Below are 19,248 nucleotides of genomic sequence, written 5' to 3'. Positions count from 1 at the left end.
TCTTCGAAATCTCTTAAGAAATATTTTTTTCCTATAAATTTCACATTTGCATTTTATTTTTAGAAATATTGCCTGAAGGGCATAGAACAAAGGGCAGAATCTGATGAGTGGGGAGATTATGACCTCGTGAAGTTAAAACAGAGTCCTAGAAACTAGAGAAAGCAGGTATTCCCTTTGAAGCAACTCTTGCACCTCCATTTTATAATAATTTAAATCACTTTAAAATAAAAAAATTATGTTGAAATGTAAGCATGGGAGAACAGAGTTTCAAGACCTACTTGATGATTTGAAAAAAAAAAACTCGTAGAAATACACACTTAAAAATGTAGAGTACAAAATAGTACATATTCTATGATAAAAATCATGTAAAAAGGATGGGCGTACATGGATATAGATTTGGAACTAAAGAAATGTAAATAGTTATTTTATTTAGGCCGAGACACCACAGGTACACTTTTTGAAACCATAGAACCAAAACCTTTCTGGAAGGAAGATATATAACTACATATGCCTGGGTGGATTTCTGTAAACATACTGCAATGAAGAATTTTTACAACTAAATTGGGGCCGGGTGCGGTGACTCACACCTGTAATCCCAGCACTTTGGGAGGCTGAGGCAGGTGGATCACTTGAGGTCAGATGTTTGAGACCAGCCTGGCCAACATGGTGAAACCCTTTCTCTATTAAAAATACAAAAATTAGCTGGGTGTGGTGGTGCACACCTGTAATCTCAGCTACTTGGGAGGCTGAGGCAGAGAATCTCTTGAGCCTTGGAGGTGGAGGTTGCAGTGAGCCGAGATCATGCCACTGCACTCCAGTCCGGGCAACAGAGCAAAACTCAGGCTCAAAAAAAAAAAAAAGGTAAATTGGGCTGGGGTTATGAAGGAGAGAGAAAGAGAGCATTCTTTCCTTCTGGCTGAAGTGGGTTTGTGAGATAAGACTTCCCTTATATCTGTTTCAAAACTTTTCTGTGCTTCTTTCCCTCTCCCACTTGGCCCCCTTTTGCTGTGGTCTGTTTTTCTTCTCCTCTCTTGATAGAAAATCTCCAAATTACTGTATGACTGATTATTTTGCCTGAACAAAAATAATGATAATAAAACTTCCAAAAACTGGAGTATGGTAAGTTTCAATTTAAAAATCAGACCAACAAGGTTGTGTCTCAAGAGCTGAGCATGCTGTCACCTTTGGCTTCTAAGAAACAACCAACAGCCAGCCTCAGTCTCCTACATGTGTTTTCAGCCCTCTGAGTGTGGAAATAACCAAAGGGCGGGAGCAAAGGCCATACAATTGGAAGAAATAAATAGGCCTGCTTATTAGGTCTCCCTATAAAACTATTTATGATCTGTTATGCCTCATCTATTAAAGAACATAATAAGCACCACAGGTCACATTACAGATGTGCATGTGGTTAATTTTAAAAATGCGGCTGTCTCCAGAAGGAATTCCGTTTGAAGAAGGGCCAGTTGCAGTGTAATGTCAAACTGTTTCCATCTGCCCTGTGGACTGCTGAACACTGATCATTTATGTCAGGGTCAGCAAGGCCGTTTTCTTCCCCGGGCAAAAAAAAAAAGAGGGCAGTGGAGGTCCACATCAGGCTAAAGGTGGTAAATCTCTACAGAGAGGACTCTAGCTATGAGAAGGTGGCTGGGTAGAGGTGACCTTGCAGAAGGCCAGGTGGGTGTGTTCAGGAATCTGGGTACACTGTAACAAACAGGAAGTCCTGGCCAGGATGTGTCTGTAATGGCAAGCTTGTAAAGTAGTACACAGCCCCACTGTGGCAGTTAATCCCTGGCTTGGCATCTTTGGGAGAGCTGAGATCTTCTATCTTTTTATAAATGAACTGCAGCTCAGGGTGTACGCGGTGGCTCACACCTTTAATCCCAGCACTTTGGGAGGCCAAGGTGGGCGGATCAAGAGGTCAGGAGTTTGAGACCAGCCTGGCCAACATGGTGAAACCCAGTCTCTACTAAAAATACAAAAATTAGCCAGGTGTGGTGGTGCACACCTGTAGTCCCAGCTACTTGGGAGGCTGAGGCTAGAGAATAGCTTGTACCCATGAGGCAGAGGTTGCAGTGAGCCGAGATCGTGCCACTGATTTCAGCCTGGGTGACGAGCAAGACTCCATCTAAAAAAAAAGAAAAAAGAAAAAAGTAAAAAGAACTGCAGCTCAGTTTTTATGTTCCATTTCATCCTATGACCTGACCTCACACTACATGGGTCAAAATAGGTGTCTTTGAAATGCATGTGGTTTCCCTAAGTGATTTTAGTGTCAAAACTTCTGGAATTTGCCTAAAACATAAATCCACATCCCTTTTCACCTTCCAGTCTTCATTTTTTCCTTGTAAGTATCAGTATCTATTTTTTTTATTCATATCTTTTTTTCTTAGCTTTACATTCTAGGTTTTATGACCCTTACCTTATTATCACAGATTTCTTCTATATTTCTTATCTCAAATGTCTTCCTGCTTTATTGTCTGTGGGCATGCTCTCTACCTCTTCTGAAAAATTCTCTAGAGATTCTACACTAGGTCAGATCTTTGCGACTGACAGGACAAACTTCATCCCTGCACTCACATGTGGTAGAAGAGACTAGCTGCTTTTCATATGTCAACTCAAAAGATGAGGGATTTGAGGGTAAGACCATCGTAAGTGGCTTTCATTTTCTTTGTACTCTAAAAATTTTTTCCAAATGTTCAATAATAAACGTTTATTGCTTTAATTTACAATGTTAAAAGATGAGATATATATCATAAATAGCCTTGGCTTCCTTTCATAAACCACTATGGCTGTATTGTTTTATCCAAATCCTTTTTGAAGTTATATATTTTAACCTTTTAACTTATGAGTTCAAGAGCATTGTAAATTGCCACTCATGATGAAGTAGTGATGTCTTTGATTTATTAAAGACAAATATCTAAGTTTGTCATTTTAGAGAACTGTGCTTCTTTAGTCAAACATTGAATATTAGTCATGATTCTCATAAAACTTGCAAATGAATATAAAACATCTAAGTGCTATTCTCCTTTATTTTTTGTGTTTCTGTGGTAAGCAGTAAAATGATTTATAGCAAAGCCACTAATGTCCATTTAGCAGATGTTTGCTGGGTGTGGCTACACCAGAGGCTGGCTGTCCTGGTTAGGAGCATGTGACCTGGAGTCAGTGCAAGCTGGGTTTGTGTCCTCACTTATCACTTCTTACGTCAATTTTTTTTTTTTTTTTTTGCATGGAGGGTGTGAGAAATGGGTGCGTGGGGGCAGGAGGAGAGAAGCAAGGGGGCAAATGGAAGGAAGGTAGCAAAAGAGAGGATGGAGGTGGGGGAGAAGCGGGTGGGAGGGACAAAGAGGTTGAAGTAAGGAAGCAGGTGGGAGGAGAAACAGGAAAGCAAGAGAGGATGGGAAGGTGGTGAGAAGTGAGGGATGGGACCAGGGGAACAGTGAGAGGCGAGGCCAGGAGGGAAAAGTGAGGGGGCAGGTCCTTTGTCATCTGAAACCAATTTTTCACCATTCTGAGCCTTTTTTTTCTGACCTGCAAAATAGGGATGATAATAGCACCTACCTCATAAGATTAATCATATGACTGTTATGAGGATTATGTAATATAATGTACAAAATCCAAAGTGTAGGAAACACTACAAGATGACTGTTTCAGTTTCTTTGATAAATAAATTGAAAAGAAAATAAAGATGTTTTTCTCTGGAGGAGGGGAAGAGAGAAAGAGGATGGCAGAGAGAGTGAGCCTGAGCACACAGTACATTTAACACTACATTAATTTAAAGTTTTAGCTATTTATATTATGTGCTCTCCAAATTAAACTATACAACAGTTTACCAAAATCAAATAAATGTTCATGACATTCTACTAAGTGTATTCTAGGTCATCCTGTCATTCAATGAATGTTACGTTGTCCCCGCCAGGCCATTTGGGGTTACAGTGAAAGATAATGACAAACCTCACTCTTGGTCCTGGCTTTGATGATTATTAGATGTGACATCTTGAACAAATAATTGCTCCAGTTCTACATTTACTCAGCTATAAAATTTGGATGAACATAATACCTGCCTCACAAGGCTGTTGTGAAGATTCATTACACCATTAGGTGTAACACTTAGCACCGTACCTAACACTAAAAAAGTATTCAGTAAATAAATACTGCTTCGTATTATTGTTATCACAATAATCAACATTTCCACTGCCCTCAATAAGCTTATTATCTGACAGGGGAGATAAGACACATCTGACATGTCCGCAGAGAACTATAGCTCAAGGCCCAAGGTGAGGAATGGTGCAAGCTACATACAGGTGTTGTGGGAACACAGGAGAGAGTGGAGAGGTTTGAATAGAGGGGACCAAAGTCAGGAGGTTCGTGTCCAGACCAGCGACATTTTTTAAAGAGCCACTCCTCTGACTGTAGGAGCTGCATTCTCTGGGTTTTGAGTTCTCTCTTCAGAGAACTGCAGGGTAAACTGCTGTGAATGCAGACTGGAGATCCCCTGAGATGCCACCATCCCTGCGCTTAGTGTGTCTTCCTGCCCAATGCGTTCAAGTTACTGCCATGCAGCAGGCAGTTGATGGAAGCCTGGGAGGAGAAGGGCACTCTGGCTGAGCTGAAAGGGACAGATAAAGCTCACCTAAACATTGAGAGAGCGCAAGCATTAGGGTAAAGGGGGATCAAGAATTCCTCTGCAGAGGGGTTCAGGGACCTCACTGAGAGGAGGAACTTGAAGCTGCATAGGAAGTTTTCTAAGGTACCTGATTCTCTTTGCCCTCTTGTCTACGGTGCTCAGGGCACCAGGGCCAAGAGGTAGTGATGTGAGTAGGAGGAGCCCTGGATTTGATTCAAAGGATCGATGTGAGTCCTGACTTCACTACTTACAGAGCGGCCTTGGGCAAGTTGCATAACCACACTTGACTGCAATTTCCTCAACCATAAAACAGGTTTAATAATACCTGCCCTGAGTATCTCATGGGAGTATTGTGAGGATTGGGTGAGTCAATGTATATGAAACATGAGTTATTATTGCCAGTGACTTCGGTCTCTTTGTCCTTGGCTTTGGATATGCTTTGAGTGTCTTAAAATGAATTAATCACTCAAATAAGTGTTTCTGCAACTAGCCTTGACCAGGACAGATAAATAGGAAACCTGTTTCTTTAAAGGTCATTTACATTTAGGTATGCTTCAAACGTTTTCTTCATTTATTTCTCCCCTCAGGGAAATCCCTGTTCTTTGCATGATAGAATACTTACTCATCTTTTTATAATTCAACATAAATACTCTAATCAGTTTAAAGTCACTGGTAGGAAAAGCAGGTTTCTTCAAGACTCCACCATTTGCTATAAAAGGTAAAAGGTGACCTTGTCTGAAATACAGGATGTAATTATTTCACATTCTGAAAAAAACCATTCTTTGAATAAACCATGCCTTTCCTTTGCATGTTTCTTTTTAAGAAAACTGCAAGCTCTAGCAAGAAAGATACCACAAAAATAGAAATGCCAATCTCTAAAGATCCCAAGACACTTTCAAAATAATAAATAATTAATTTTTTTCTAGCATCCTTAATATGATTGATCTTATTTTAGAGATGAGGCAAGAGAAGCCAACAGAAGTTAAGGGACCTACCCAAGGTTATAAGCAGCCAAGCCTGGAATAGAAGCTGATTTGGAGCTCAGCACTTCTTCTAATGAAAGAGTCTCAGTTTAGTACAATTATTGAGTATGAACAATGTCATATGCACTGTGGGAGACATCATCTAAGAGCCCATAATCTACTAGGGACCACCCCCCCAAAAAAAGTATAAAGCAAACAGCAGTGAATACTATAATTAGATGTCAAGATGTCATAAAAGGAGGGGAAGAGATTAATTATGACTCAGGCAGAAGGGAAGTCTGGGTATATTTTTACAGAGGAGATGGGATTTGAGCTGAGGCTTTGGGAATGGGTTGGACATATATAAGAGAACATGGGAAGGGGAATCAAAGGGATGTCATCCTGGGTAGAGTTCTGGATTGCATCAATAAGTAGGGATTGGAAAGCAAAGGAAACACTATTACAAAACAGCAAGTAGAACTGGGTTGTTCACAGAATAGAGATCAGACTGCCAAGGATTTTAAATTCTAAATTGAAGAGGTTGGATTTTGTTAGCTGTGATAAGCCATTACTGGCTTCTGGGTAGGGAAGACATAAGATAACTGTTCTAATACAAAATACCGATACAATACAAAAAAGACACATCCCCTGCTCCCAAGGTAACCCGTGCTTATGAATATGCCAAGAAGTGTTAGGAGTAGTAGGAGTAGGATGCTTTGGAGGCACAGACTAGGGTATCCAAATCAGGGAAGACTTCTTGGAGGAGGTTTTTACTCTAGCTAAGTCTGGAAAATGAATAGAGATTAGTTAGATGAGTAAGGCACAGAAGTGCATTCTAGGTAATGACACTTGAAAGATAAGAACTAGCATGAGAGGTTCAGGGAACAAGCATCTCCATGTGACGGGTCACAGCTGTGTGTAGTGGTGAGTGGCGGACAAAGGATAGGAGATGAAGCCAGAAAGGTCAGTGAGCCTAGAGCATGAGAAGTTGTATGTGCTAGTTAAGAGAATAAACTTCAACCTGAGAGCTTTTAAAGGGTTTCTAAGTAGAAGAAGGACTCTGTTAGACAGGTTAAGTTCTGTTAAAATAGTTCTATTTCTAGCAAGAGCTTGACCTAGGTCAGTGGCAGGCCATGAGACTAGAAAAAAAACTATAATTTGGATGGAGAGTTCAGACTAACACAGAGTGGAACTAAAAATCAAGACAAAGTCAATGTGGCCAGGTTTGGTGGCTCACGCCTGTAATCCCAGCCCTTCAGGAGGCCGAGGCAGGTGGATTGCCTGAAGTCAGGAGTTCGAGACCAGCCCAGCCAACATGATGAAACCCTGTCTCTACTAAAAATACAAATTGTGGTGGCGGGCACTTGTAATCCTAGCTACTTGGGAGGCTGAGGCAGGAGAATCGCTTGAACCCGGGAGGCGGAGGCTGCAGTGAGCCGAGATTGTGCCACTGCACTTCAGCCTGGGCGACAGAGTGAGACTCTGTCTCAAAAGAAAAAAAAGTCAATGGCTAAACTATGGGTTTGTACCAAGGGCTCTGGGATTTTAAGAGAGAAAAACATGAAGCCTGGAGCATGATACCAGGCAGGGTTCCCTGAATGGGGTATGGCTTGCATGAGGAGGGCATTCTGGGTAAGCACCACAAGGCAGGAGGGAAGAGGCATTCTAGGCAAGCACCACAGGGGAGGTGGGGGGAGGCATTCTGGGTAAGCACCACAGGGCAGGAGGGAAGAAGAATTCTGGGGAAGCACCACAGAACAGGTGGGGTGAGGCAAGGCCAAATTCCATGGCTGTGAGGAGAAAGGGCTGGATTGGTGGAAAGCTTGTATTATCATATGAATGGCAGTATGGTAGGCTGGCTTATAGAAGACTTTGATAGGAGTAAGACTAAATGAAATAAACCAGAAACTCACTGGAAACTTTTGAACAGAGTTTCATAAAATGACATGACTCAGAGTATTTTAGTTTAGTTACAGGTATTTGGGGTGTTTTAGGAGATGGAGAGTGTGTCTGCTTATCCTGAAAAATCTGGCTTCAAGCTGTGGAGCCTTTCAAGTTCTCTAATTATATCATCGTATTTTTTATTTTAGGGATGGCAATGAAATAAACAATTTTTTCCTATCACTTAGTTATAGTCTTATGGTATTAGCTATCACTGGCTAATCTAAGCCATAGAATTGATGAAAGAAATGGAGTATTCCTAGAAAGCCAACTTTCTGTGGCACTAGGGCACTGGGCAGGCTTGCAGGGACCACCTTTTTTTTAGCTTTGGTGAAGAAAAATCGCGTATATCTCAGCAAGTTTTCCTGGGACCAGTCTGGGTATCCCTGATGAATTACTGTGTGGCAACTTTAAACCCAAGTTATTGTGCTGAGGCACTCCCAGGGGCTCAATAGTGAAACAAGGGAAGCCCAAAGGCACATGGAAGGAGAATGCAATGAGAAAAAGAGAGGCAGTCAAGCAAGAAAGAGTTTAGAAATTGAGTAACTGTATACATCTGTGACCTGGACACCCAGGAATGATAGGCCTATGGTGGTAGGATTCTTAAATCATGGCTTGGACCTGAGGAAGGAATAGTATACACTTCCCCTTATCTGCTTCAATGGGGCTAGAAGAGCTCAAAGACTTGGAGCACAGCCAGAAGTATAGTGGAATAGAAAAGGAATATACACTTACTAGAGAAATAAGAGGAGAGAGACCCGGGCAGATGGAGGAACACAGATGTAAGGATCTCTAAGTAAAATATCTCTTATGCTGACCATGTATTTAGTTACTGCTTCAAGTCATCGGCTTGTCTTTAGGAGTAGCTTTGTTGCACTCAGCGTGTCTGGCCTGAGGGTATGTGACGTGTATGATTTAATGCTGATGAAAGGTATGAGAGATGATGGTGGTTCTATGTCCTCAAATTATTCCACTTCTGAGCATCATTTAAAACAGTTGCCCCCCTCCTTAAATTTTTCTCCTCTCTTGATTGTGTGTTACCATAATCTTCCTGTTCTGGTGACTTTTTTTTCTTTTTTTTTTTTTTAAAGACAAGGTCTCACTACTTAGTCACCCAGGCTGGAGTGCAGTGGCACGATCATGGCTCACTGCAGCCTTGACCTCCCAGGCTCAAGTGATCCTCCCACCTCAGCCTCCCCACCTCAGCCTCTTGAATACCTGGGACTACAGTTGTGCACTACCACTCCTGGCTAATTTGTAAAGTTTTTTTATAGATACAGGGTCTCCCTATGTTGCCCAGGCTAGTGTCAAACTCCTGGGTTCAAGTGATCTTCCTGCCTTGGCCTCCCAAAGTGCTGGAATTACAGGCATAAGCCACCATGTCTGGCCTGGTGGCTCCTTTTTAATTTCATTTGCTGCCTCTTTGTCCTCTACCTAACTCCCAAATATTGGAGTTCCATCACAGGGCCTCTTCTCTTCTCCAGCTATCCAATCTCTGCAGGTAAGCTCATCCAGTCTCCCAGTTTAAACATTATATATATATATATATATATATATATATATATATATATATCCAGATGATCCCCATATCTACAGTTCTGGCCACTCCCTAGAGTTCCTGACTCATGTATCTAAATGTGTACTTGATGTTTCCACTTGGATGTCACACAGACATTTCAGATTTTATGAGTATAAAATTACACTTTTCATTTTTCTGCTTAATCTTGTTTCTTTTATCTCAGTTAAATGTTATCACCATCCACTCAGTTGCTCAAGCAAGATCATCCATGATCCCTTCCTTTGCTTCACCCAATCCATTAGCAAGTATAGACCATTCTACTTTTTTTTTTTGAGACGGAGTTTTGCTCTTTTGCCCAGGGTGGAGTGAAGGGACGTGATCTCGGCTCACTGCAACCTCTGCCTCCCAGGTTCAAGCAATTCTCCTGCTTCTGCCTCCCAAGTAGCTGGGATTGGGATTACAGTTGCCTGCTACCACACCCAGCTAATTTTTGTATTTTTAGTAGAGATGGGATTTCACCATGTTGGTCAGGCTGGTCTTGAGCTTCTGACCTCAGGTGATCCACCCGCCTCGGCCTCCTAAAGTGCTAGGAATACAGGCATGAGCCACTGCGCCCGGTCCGATTCTGCTTTTAAAATACATCCCAACCTGCCCATTTCATCACCTCTGTTAATGTCACAGTACAAGCCTCCATCTTCTGTGGCCTGGACTCCTGCTTTGCATGTCTACCCAGGCTTCACTAAGAAGCATGTAGCATGGCATTCCCATTGTGGCCTGCAAGTCTGCATTGTCTGCCCGCTCCTACAAGTTGAAACCCATGTTGCTTTACTTTCCTCCTTGCTCGCCGCCTTCCAAATCTTTTTTTCATTTTCTCTAATATGTGCACATTCTTGATTGAGTTCCCTGGAAATGGTTTAGGGGCAAGGTAGGAGGTGATCTGGAAGGAGTGAGGGCATGAGGAGAGTGGAAAGAAAAGGAAAAGACCAAAACAAGTGCATTTTTTGAGACTGCTGTTTTGGGCAATAAGGCTCTATTCTGCTGAGATCTCCCAAAAGGTATACAGAATGCCTTCCAGAGATGTGAACCTAAAGAACAGGAGACTGGGACATTGTCTACCAGCTCCTGTCCCTGACAATTGAGGATTGCCTGAGGGTCATTAGCACAAGCTGCCCTGTGGCACTATCAGAGAAAGTAGAAAGAAGCTCAGAAGCTTGAGGTGGGTGGCTGTCAGCTGGAGGTGAGTTTGGGCTTTCGGGGAACTACTCATCATAGCTGTGGCTGAAAACAGGAAGGCTGAGGGGCTACTCTGACAGGCTACTCCAAGCTCTTTTTTGTGTTAGTGGCTTCTTACATGCTGTTCCCTTGGCCTCCATGGACTTCTCTTCCTCCCAACTCTGTGAGTAGCTGGAGTACTTCCATCCTTTAGATCTCAGCTTAAATATCGTTTCCTCAGAGATATCTTCCCTGTTCTGCCAATCTAAATTATATCTCTGTTGGTGGTCTCCGTCACAGTACCTTCAGGGCATCTGCCAGGATTTATGATTATATATTTTTGTGTTACATGTTATATTTGTCGTCCACATGAGTCTGTAACTCTCTCTTTTGTTCATGTGTGAACATCCAGTGCCTGGCATGATATCTGGCGAATAGTAGCTCCACAACTAATGAATGAAAGAGAAAAAGCTATAAGCCTAAATATGTAGCCTAGAAACCTGTCTCATGTCCATCTTTTGGCAGCATAGGCAGGGGGCCTTGTTCTCCATCAAGCCTGCCTAGCTGTTGAGAGAGCTCAGGTTTTCTGGGCAATAACTGGGACAATAGTGGGAGAAGTTTTAGGACGCCATATCAGCAGGGGAGGATTTGACAAGTGTTTGTGGGGCTTTCACTGTGGGTCAGACCCTGTCTAGGTGAAGGGGATAGAAAAATTGTGAAGACCCAGTACCTGTTCTCATAGAGTGGTCGTGGGAATCAAAGGAACTTACAAGTGGCAAAGTGATTGGAAGACTGTAAAGCACTAGGCAATGTGAGGCCTTTTGATGGTGAAAGGTTGGGCTAGGCCGGGCATAGTGGTTCATTCCTGTAATCCCAGCCACTCAGGAGGGTGAGGCAGGAGACTCGCTGGAACCCAGGAGGCAGAGGTTACAGTGAGCCAAGATTGAGCCACTGCACACCTTGGGCAACAAGAGTGAAACTCCGTCTCAAAAAAAAAAAAAAAAAAAAAGAGAAAGCTTGGGCTAGATCTAAGGAGCCTTCTGGCTTTTAATCTAAGGCAGTTGTTATCAAGTGGGGCAGGGAGGATGAGTGTGTTGAGATCTGAGGGTGATTCTTGAACTATTTAAACTAAGGGGGTGCTTGAAAATAGTTTTGCTCACAGCTCTCAAGAGCTGCCCAGCACTTCGGACGATGGTTTCAGATATAGAGCGCAGCTGTGCAGTTCCCAAGCCGGGGAAGACATTGGTTCTGTGCCACTTTCTCTATAGTAAGTGAGTAACTAGGTAGGATTAAGTCTGATATGCTTTCTTTACTCTAAACTTTCAGCTCATAACTTGATACATTTTTCTCTGTAGTAATAGCCAAAAATGAATGGTAACATTGAGTAAAATTTGTGTAATTTATCTCTAAACTTGCAACTCGAAAAGTAAATTTTTACATTGAATATGTTCTGTGGTAGCATCTGCTTTAACTACAGTATCTACTAATGCAGAATCTGAGTGTTAGAAAGACCCTAAGAAATAAATTTATTCATTGCCCCATGTCTCTGAGTCTCCTAAACTACTGCTCAATGTAGACTCTCCATTCATGTCTAAGTGTTCAGAACTTCCTAGGAATTCAGAGATAACATTCTGAAAGCATTGGCATGTCACCAAGGGATAGTGGAATGAGTAAGGCCTAGGAATTGGGAGACTTAGTTTCCAGTTACACTCAGCCACTACCTGCTGTGCAGACACAGGGACAAATGCCTCTGGTCTCAGTTTCTCTAGTTGTGAATTGTTTCCTGACTTTTCAGATTTAATTGTTTATGGAAGACACAGAGAGACAGTACACTACAGTACACTCCAGCCTGGGTCCTGGAGCCAGATTGTCTGGATTCAAGTCGGTGCTTGAGAGAGTGTTGGCCTAGAAGATACAGAAGCCCTAAACACACATGGATGCTGAAATAAATACGTGTGGCTTAAAATATTTGAATAAAAATAATGGTAATTTTGACTATTGTATTAACAGTAGTGTCAAGTATTGGCGTAAGTTGTATTGGAGTATAACAATAGTGTTAGGGTAGTATTCGTAGCACCCTGGGGTCCCATAAAAATCTAACCTTCTGTTTCTTTGGGAAATTGACTTATTTTTCCTTTTAAATAAAGAGGAAGGGCTCCTCCCCAAGATTTTTTCTTCTTTGCAGTCCTAATTATTTTGCAGCATTGGAAAAACAAATCCAGTATTTAATTTTTTAGTGTTTTAAGTATATTCTCTTTCTTCTGAAGTGGTACAATCATTAAGAAAATGTTCTCAGTTAGATCCCCCTGCAACCTTCACTAGATATTCCACCAGTGAAAAAGATTTATCTAAATGGAAACTTCCAAAAAATTTAAATCAGTAAGAAATGAAATTCAAACTAATCTCAAAGGTGATGACTATATAAGTGTTTTGAACTCAGGCCTCCAAAAGAGAAACGTGGTAGGGAGGAGGGTGATAGCAAACCCTCTCCTCTTCGCCATGTAGGGGAGGAAAAATATCTTTATCTCCCCCTTCCTAGGTTCGTGGCTGAAGTCCCTTTTATCTAAGACAGATTAACAGAGAAAATTAGACACATTTAGTTAATGTAGGTTTTACGTGACATGAGTCTTCATAAGGAAATGAAAATCCAAAGAAACAGTGAAATATATATATATATTTTATATATATATATATATCTTAGGTTTAATGAAGAGTGGACAGTTGTGGAGAAATATGGTTGGGCAAAACAGTGTGATCTGATGGTAAAAAACCAAGGGAAACTTAGCAAGGCCTGTTTGTTCAGATTCTTCTCTGTGACGTTTTGTGTTCGGAGATAAGGATGCTTCTTTCTTCTGGATATAGTGAGGGCATCTCTAAAGTGAGAATCTTAGGAACTGCTTCAGGGTAAAGTCAGAAAATCTCCCCTAGGTTTTATGAACAGCTACAGGAGAAAAGGCTGGGAGAAGTTCAGAGAGACTTTACTGCTTCTGTTTTTTCTCAAACGCCAAGGTGCCATATTTGGGGGTAGCATGTCCTCAACCCCACTACTCATTTCCCACAAACTGGGAAATTTTGAGTTGACTGTAAGGAAATATCGAGTTCTCACCAAGAGGCTCAGTCATGAAAAAGGAGGTACTGTAATTTTGTTGGATTCCATATAGCATATAAAAGAATGATCTGGAAAACTTTCTTTGGAGACAGGTTTGTGAGCCTAAGCACACAGCTTCAGGTTGCTCCTGCCCCTTTCATTCTTGCCTACTGGGCACAGCCCTGTCTGCAGCAGCCCCTGAATGTGGCCTAAAAGGCAAAAAGGTACTACATCCCAGTGGGCTTTCTCATCCCTGTACAATTATGTATATAGGCCATCTCCAGCCTCATTCACCCTCTCCCAGCATTTCTGCTTTCTGGTTCAGTTCACCTCCTAGGGTCCTCGACAAATCAGTTTCCATCTTTGCAGCCACAGACTCGTGCCCAGAAAGTTGTAGTGTGCCTTTGTGTACTGTCTGTTCAGTTTCAGGGGCCATCCATTTGAAGATGTGCTGGAGTTCTGCTTCTTTCCTACTTTTCTCCACATCTTGCATAGACAGAAGTGTGTCGAGGATGACTCCTCCACCCTTCCCAACACTCCCAATCCTATAAGTTGGGTTGGAAAGAGCTGTTTTCCCCAGGCAGGGAACTCTGTCTGTCATCCCGATTTCTTTGGTTGTCTGGAGAAAAAATGCAAAACAGTGCATCCACCCTTTCCCATTTCTCTTCCAGGCAGCAGCTGGTGGGTGCAGTGACCCCAGCCCCAGAGCTGCTTTGGGCAGCTTCTGACCTCTTCTTGCTACATAGGCTCTATCAGTTCTGTTGTGGCCTGCATGTTGCAGAAATCTCATCTCTCCTATTTGGAGAGAAGGATTTAAATGCTTGAAGAAAGGTTATAAAGCATTCCTGTTTCCTAGTGACATAGCATTCAACCACATTCAACTCCTGCTAGTTTTGGGAGAGGCAGCTCTTACAGAGTAGAGCTCTAAGAAGAATGCTGTGTTTTGTAGACACAGATTGCCTCCCTGGAGAGTCAAGGGAATGCCTTAGGCCATAATAGCCTGGAGGACAAGAAGAAATTTCTGCCCTGGAATAACAATTGGTCATTGAGCTCTGATTTTGACTGGGTTGTTCCGCCTTCTAATATACTGCCCTCCACTGCTTCCCCATCCCCTAATCCAGACCAGACACTCCAGTAGCATGGATAGTCAGGGAAAGAGACTGCCAATGAGCAGTAACAGGGGGTCTAAACTTGAGTCCATTTGCCAATTTTGGGGGTATAAATTGTGGAGCAGTTGCAAGAATGTGTAACAGAATACACATTTGGGATTTGTGGTCACTGAGATAATAATAGCTGGTACTTTATAATGTTTTCCATGTAACAGACACTGTATGAAGTGCTTCACTTATAGAAATTATTTTATCATTATAATAAATCTTTGAAGTGCTTCCTCTTACTTTCCTTTCTCTTCCCTTCTTTTCTTTGGAGATGGTCTCACTCTGTTGCCCAGGCAAGTGCAGTGGCAGGGTCATAGCTCACTGCAGCCTTGAACTCATGGGCTCAAGTGGCCCGCCTGCCTCAGCCTCCTAAGTAGCTGAGACTACAAGTGTGCACTACCGTGCCAAGATAATTTTATTTTATTCTATTTTTTTTTTTGTAGAGACGGGATCTTGCTATGTTACCCAGGCTGGTCTTAAACTCCTGGCCTCAAGCAATCCTCCTGTCTCAGCCTCCCCAGTAGTTAGGACTACAGGTGTACACCACCATGCCTGGATAATTTTTATTTTATTTTATTTTTTGTAGAGACAGGGTCTGGCTATGTTGCCCAGGCTGGTCTCAAACTTCTGGTCTTAAGCCATCCTCTGGCCTTGGCCTCCTAAAGTATTGGGATTACAGGTGGGAGCCACTCTATCTGGCTGAGGTGGTTGATTTTATTATTATCCTCATTTTACAGTTGAGGAAACTAAAACTTGGAGAGGTTAAGCAACTCCTGTAAGAGCACACAATTAGTAAGTTACCTGAGTACAGTTCAAATCCTGCTCTGGTGTCTGCACTTTTAATCACAGCCCTATACTCTGACCTTTACATGAGACTGTTAGTTTAACGATCTGTAAGGTTCCCAATCTTTGTTTTATGGGTTAGAGACACAAGAAGTTTGGAGACATAGGAGGCTACTCCTAGTGTTATGCAGGGCTGTTGACGAAAAGAACCCATTGCATAGAAGAGTTGAGATGAATTATAATTTTGATCTGAAAATGAAATGAAATAAAATAAAATAGAGGAAAACCAGAAAATATTGACTAGGGAAGGAAGATGAAAAGAAGCGAAAAAAGGGAAGGATAGTGAAACTACATTTATTCATTTAGTTACTAAATGAGTGTCTCTTACATGCCAGGCAACGTGTTGAGCCTTGTGCTAGACACTGGAAACTAACGGCTTACAAAAAAAGAAGACACACTTTTGCCTCTGGGGAACTTTTACAGGTTGAACATCCCGAATCTGAAAATCCAAAATCCAAACTGCTTCCAAATCTGAAATTTTTAAAGCACCAACGTGAGCCACAAGTAGAAAATGTCACACCTGACCTCATGTGATGGGTCATACTCAAAACACAGTCAAAACTTTGTGTCATGTACAAAATTACTTAAAATATTGTATAAAATTACCTTCAGGTTATGTGTATAAGGTGCATTGAAACTTAAATGAATTTTCTTTAGACTTGGGTCCCATCTCTAAGATATCTCATTATATATATTGAAATGTTCCAAAATCCAAAAATCTCTGAAATTTGAAACCCTTCTGGTCCTAAGCATTACAGATAGGAGATACTTAACCTGTAGTTTACGGGGGATGGGGAGAGGTGAGTAACCTTCATCAAATAGCCTCATACATAAATTTCAAATTATAACCCCTATTTAGTGCTATGAAGGAAAAATTCACGGGGCTTAAAATAGCATAATAGGGGCCTGACCTAGTCTGCCTCCTAGTTAAGATGTGTGGGACAGAGATTTGATGAATTGCCTCTCTTAGGGGAAAGTGAAGTTGATTCTGATATTCTTGAGTGAATAAAACTTGCAGACAAGATAGTCATCTTAGTGTTTCATTAGAAAAAGTTTGACAAGGAACCATAATGGGCATGATGTTTGCCTTTAAACTCTCCTCTACTTCCCTTACTTGTTCAAATTTTAACCTATTTCTTCTGGCCCCGTGTCCCTTTCTCTACACTGTACCTCCTAAGCCACTGTCATTTCCTCATCGGTAACAGTTTTTCATCGGGCAATTGTCTACTGAAGGGTTCATTTGTCAACAAGTCCCCTCTCATGCCTCAGCTTGGCAAAAACATCTAGGAACCAGTTGCCTAACCTAAATTTCCCTCCATACTTCTGTGTACCCCTAGAAGGTTTACCTGAACCAAAAGGCTGCAATATTCTCCATTGCTTATTAGACTCATTCTCTGCGTCTCATTTTATTTTATTTTATTTTTTGAGACAGGGTCTCACTCTACTGCCCAGGCTGGAGTGCCATCACCTTCCCGGGCTCGACCTTCCCGGGCTCAGGTGATTCTCCCACCTCAGATTCCTGAGTAGCTGGGGCTGCAGGTGAATGCCACCATGCCCAAATTTTTTTTTTTTTTTTTTTTTTTAGGAGAAGAAGTTTTGCCATGTTGCCTTGGCTGGTTTTGAAGTCCTAGGCTTAAGTTATCCACCCACCTCAGCTTCCCAAAGTGCTAGGATAACAGGTGTGAGCCACCAGTCCTGGCTCTGTCTCTAGATTGAAGACTATTTTGGCATTATTTTTTTCACCACATACGCAATGTATAATTTGTTATGTAGAAAAATGCATACAGTAAATCCCATTTCTTTTATTCTCCCTTCACTCCACGATGGTAAAGATTGGAACACTCAGAATTCTAAGATAATGATAAAACAAGTAATTGTACAGCAGTCCAGAATATCTTATGTCGTAGTTAATACTGACTTTGTATGTTATGGGTAATATTGCTTTTCAAACTGATATTTTTGAAGGTCAAAAAAATCTGATTAGCTTACAGTGGTTTAGCCATTAGGAGTTATATTTAGTTGAAAATTAGGAGAATGGTTGTTATTTTTACCACTAATATGCTACAACTGCTCTTTGCCAAGGATGTTCTTCATGTGGACATGGAGTGATGCCCAAAATGTTAGGTCATCGCCTCTTGACAGAGGCTTCTTGTGCTTAGATTTCAAAATTTACAGCCTCTGTGGAAGTCAGTAGACAGCAGGGTAAAAACACACATACTTGAAACATATTGCCATTTTCTCCCTTCCCATTAAAACTACTGTCCACAGGCCAGGTGTGGTGGCTCATCATGCCTGTCATCCCAACACTTTGGGATGCCAAGGCAGGAAGATTGCTTGAGCCCAGGAGTTCGAGACCAGCCTGGGCAATATAGTAAGATCTTGTCTCTACAGAAAATTTAAAAATTAGCCAGGTGTGGCAGCATGTGCCTGTAGTCCCAGCTACTCAGGAGGCTGAGGTGGGAGGATTGCTTGAGCTCAGGAGGTGGAGGCTGCAGTGAGCTGAGATTGTTCTATAGCACTCCAGCCTGGGCCACAGAGTGAGACCCTGTCCCAAGAAAATAAAACAAAACAAACTACTGCCCACAACCAGGGCATAAAACGGACACTGGAAGTCAAGAGGCAGTATTTACTATTTCCTTGCAAGACATACCAGAGATTTTGGCAAGATGCCCTCAGAGAAAGAACCTCACCATCTCAGGGAGTTGAGCCCAGCTGCCTCCTCAGGCTGCCTAATTTTTAAAAGGCTGTGTCCCCCTCATTTCTGAGAATGTTTCCTAGCCTGAGATGGGCTGCAAGATTCTAGAAGCTTCTATTCTAGGCACTTGAAAGGGACCCCAGGTAACTACCCTGACACCTTTCGACCTGAGCTTTCACTTCCAGGTGACTGCCTCAGCCTGCTTGTCCTGTCTCCTAGGAATAGGTTTGTAGGAATTTCATTACTGAGAGAGGTCAAGTGGAAACTATTGCTCAGAGAGAAAATTGTACTTCCCAAATGGTGTAAGTCAAAGTAAGTAGCATGCATTTTGTCATTCATTCAGGCAGTATCAGTTGAGCAGCATTATTTGACACTCCTGGGCTGGGGCTGGGGTGTAAACTGGTGAGCAAATAGCCCTGGGCCCTGTCCTAGTGGAGCATGCTATCTACTAGGGGAGAGAGAGACTGGTGAAAATGACTACACAAATAAGTGATTACAACTGTAAGAAGTGCTGAGTAAAGCAAGGTAGGAAGCCAGGAGAGTGCAGGAGAGCCTGGCAGGTTCCTGGTGAGCTGAGACCTGTAGGGCATTGCCCTTTTTGTCTCTTGCACTTGGCTGTCTCCTGCCTGTGGCCTTATGGTCTGCTCTGAAACACAGATACCTAGTGGGGCAAGGCTTTCATGGGGAGTAACCCATTCACAGTACAGTGTCTTTGTTCAGCACTTGGTGGTTGGTCCCTGGGTGGCCTCTGGTATCTGTGGAATCAGAGTCTGGGCTCTCAAAATAAGAGGGGTGTTCTTCTGAGTCTTTCTCTGCAACATTTAAATTATTTAGATAAGGCATTTGACTAGGAGGTACAACTAAGGGTCACTACACTTTACAAAGCATTTTAACCACATTATTTCAGCTGGTTCTCATGCCAGCCCCACAAAGTAGGTTGTTAATCATTCCCAATTTACAAAGTGAATAAGTGGACAAGATTGGTGTTTCAGCTTTTCATTCCTTTACTTTGCTTATCGTAACACTTAATACTCTTTATTGTCATGACTTGTTTAATTGTGCACTTCCCCCATGGTATTGTAAAGTTTACAAAGGCAGCTATAATCACTACCACATCCCCAGCACCCAGGAAGTGCCAGTACATAGCAATAATTATTTGTTAAAATAAATAAATAAGTGAATGAATACATTGTGCCTAAGAAAATCTGTG

Source organism: Pongo abelii, chromosome 4 (genome assembly GCF_028885655.2).
Source record: "Pongo abelii isolate AG06213 chromosome 4, NHGRI_mPonAbe1-v2.0_pri, whole genome shotgun sequence".
Lineage (NCBI taxonomy): Eukaryota > Metazoa > Chordata > Mammalia > Primates > Hominidae > Pongo > Pongo abelii.
Note: the sequence above shows the minus strand (reverse complement) of the source record.